General features: G+C 37.5%; 1 long non-coding RNA gene across 1 annotated transcript; it reads left to right on the top strand.

Moving 5' to 3' along the window:
• Nucleotides 1-209: 209 nt before the first annotated feature.
• Nucleotides 210-2,409, top strand: LOC141637643 (uncharacterized). The gene is made up of 3 exons (XR_012541830.1): nt 210-268; nt 1,025-2,240; nt 2,374-2,409. It is a non-coding gene; the product is annotated as an uncharacterized LOC141637643 (long non-coding RNA).
• Nucleotides 2,410-3,264: the final 855 nt, after the last annotated feature.

Genomic DNA, 3,264 nt, shown 5'->3' on the forward strand with positions numbered 1-3,264 from the left:
ATTTCGAAAAGTGAGAATAACAATTAAAAAAAAAAGTGAGAATAATTTTTATAAATATTAATAATGAAATTGCAAATTTTTATACAAAATATTTTAAAGCAGACCCATGAATTTAAACATAGTATGGGAAAAAGCCAAGACATTAGCAATATAAACTTGTCTCATCAGTTATTTTTGCAAGTGGTAGATTATTTGAATAGTATTAATGTTTTTTCTCCTCCTTGGACAAAAGTACAAAACCCTAGAATTTTGGATTCTGAAAACCGAGGTAATTTTAATTTTATCTCATTTACTTTGTGATTCTGTAATTGATTTGGGCTGTTCATCATTTTATTTTAGATTAATGCTTTCCCTTATTTGATTATTATTGCTATTATTATGGGGTTTACTACTTGAAGCCTTAATAATTTCCAGATATTGAATTATTTTGTTAATTCATATGGGAAATGCTGAAATTTGTGTATTCTGTTTGAATGTTTGATTTCCAGCTATTGAATTATTTTGTTAATTCATATGGGAAATCCGAGTTGAAAGGAGAAAGAGGTTGAGATTGATCCTTTGTCCCATTTTGTGTATTTTGAATGTTTGATTTTGAGTTTGGCAAATCCGAGTTGAAAGGGTAAAGAGGTTGAGATTGATCCTTTGTCCCATTTTGTGCCCCATCTCGTGTTTCACTCCCCTTTTCCTTTCGGATATATGAACTAGTGATAAACTATACTCCGTCCGTCTTATTCACTTGTTTACTTTTGATTAAATAACCCTCGCAAAGAATATAAAAGGTAATCAATTGATTGAGACGGAGGGATTATTGGTCTAGGTGGTGTGGCGAGACGGGAAGGGGGTCGGACACATGATCTCGTCTTAGCGGGGATTGAGTATCAAACCCTTCTTTTCATAATTCTGAAATGGACAGGAAAGCATCAACCACCCTGCTATGTCATGATTATTTAGAATTCAATGTACATTACTACGTTGCGAGCATGGTTGTGAGTTATGACTTATTTCAGCCGGTATTGCATTTCAGGAAGAGTCGTGTAAGGACCATGAGACGATCTAAGAAACTTCGTGAATGTCAAGATGGGAATTGTTTGGATAGGATTAGCAGTTTGTCTGATGATGTACTTGGTCACATGCTCTCGTTTCTACCAACAAGGCATGCCGTGAGAACTAGTATACTATCATCAAGATGGCGGCACCTTTTCACTTTGACAGCTTGTCTTTCTTTTAATGATGAAATACGTTTTTTTTTTATGGAAGAAAGAGAGAGAATAGATGCATCTCGAAGGTTTAAGGAGTTTGTTGATAAAGTTCTAGGATTGCACCAGATCTCGCCCATCAAGAAATTTAGTCTACTCTGTGAAGGCATCTACGATAATTCAGATTTGAACCGATGGATTAGTAATGTGTTACAAAAGGGTGTTCAAGAGCTTCATTACCGGCCTCCTGTTCAGACCGATTATTGTTGTGTGCCTGATGGCTTTTTCATGTGTGGAACATTAGTGAAATTACATTTGGATAGAATGAGTTTTGGGCAGAACAAAATTGAAATTCCTTTGTCAGCGTGGTTGCCAAAACTGAAGATCCTTCATCTAGATAGAATCTCATTCTCTGATTTTAACTCCATGGAAAGATTGTTTCTAGCTGTGAATTGCTTGAAGAATTGACTCTCAGAGACTCCTCTTGTGACATAAGCGGTCACGCTTATAAATGCATAGGAACACTCAAAGTGCTAACCATAGAGCATTGCAATTTTCGTTCGGGTACATTTGAGATTGATGCTCCTAATCTAGCATATTTAACTTACAGTACAAATATTGGTCTGAAAATTGTTCCGTCGTGGAAAAATTCGTCCTTTTTCAAGGAGGCAGAGCTAAATTTCAGGCGCTGTAATGAAAATTCGATCAAGTATGATCTGGAACTGCTAAAAGCCGTGGCCTGTAAAGCCACAAAGTTGTATTTTGAAACGGACTTAATAAAGGTATATTAGTATATATCTATATGTGCACATATGATTAGTATTTCCAACGTATTTCCTACATGTTTCTGCATTATTCAGTATTGGTGTGGTGAGATAATTGTACTAAACTATTGTTGATCGACTTTTTCTTAGACTTGATGATGACGAGCAAAGGCCTGAGTTTCATAGCCTGTCAAGTTTAGACCTTGGTGCTTGCTCGTGGAAATATGTGATAAGCTTGCTTGACAAATCTCCTCAACTTAAAACTGTCGACTTTGAATCGGTCAGCAGCAACTAATATTAGCTTTGTTAATGCATAACTAACACAAGCTCTTGCGTGAGGCCACGTTACATAGGAGTTTGTATCAAACAGTTATTTTTTCTGTTTTTCTCACTTGACGTATTTGTCTTTTCAGGGCTTTCTTTGCTGCTGTAATTCAAAGTGTGACTGTATCTGGATGATCATGCGATCGTAACTCATCATCACGTATAGATATACCTCTGGTCCCTTTTTCATGTCATGTCGATGTTATTAAAGTTCATGACTTTTGTGGGCATAGAGGTCCGATGTTACTTATGGAGCATCTTCTTAGAAACGCAAGTGTCCTGAGGAGTTTGATCGTCTATCCAGTCTACGGTCTCCGTCCGGACGAGGAACTGAACATCTGTAAGGCGTTGTTGCAGCTTCCAAGGGCTTCAACAAATTGTCGTGTAGAAATGATCTAGGTATGCAAGAACTTCTCTTTAATTTCTTCCATCTACATCTGATAGGAATGGATAGGAAAATTGGAAACTCGCGCCTTTAGTTAGGTAGAATGTTAAACTTGGATTTGTTCACTTCGAAATGAAGCATTGTTTAATGGAAATAGTTTTGGGAAGGAGTAATGCTAGTTTTATGCAAGGGCAGAAGATGGGCAGTTGATTATATCGCCTTGTTATCATCATTAACTTCAAGGATACTGTAGTTGTCGTATGGTTAGTATGAAGGTTGATGGAGCTTGGATTAGCGTTAAAATGGTAGCGTTTGGATGAATCGTTCTTTTCCCTCCCTGGAGGGACTAGCGATAATATGGTTATTGGTCAGCCGTTTTTGGCTGAGGATCCTCTACTGGCGGAAGCTCTTGGACTCTTGGAGTCCGGTTTGTTCTCTATTGGCAACCAAAGAGAACACTCTTAGCTGCTCTCACGGATTTCACGAGCTAATCTCGCAGCTCACAAATGTGAAGAGGACTCATCCCTGCATTCCCCAGATCCTTCAATGTCTTAATTAGCTTAGATTTGGAGCAAGTGTAATCCATAGAGACGGA

The sequence above is a fragment of the Silene latifolia genome, unplaced genomic scaffold (genome assembly GCF_048544455.1).
Source record: "Silene latifolia isolate original U9 population unplaced genomic scaffold, ASM4854445v1 scaffold_124, whole genome shotgun sequence".
Taxonomy (NCBI): domain Eukaryota; kingdom Viridiplantae; phylum Streptophyta; class Magnoliopsida; order Caryophyllales; family Caryophyllaceae; genus Silene; species Silene latifolia.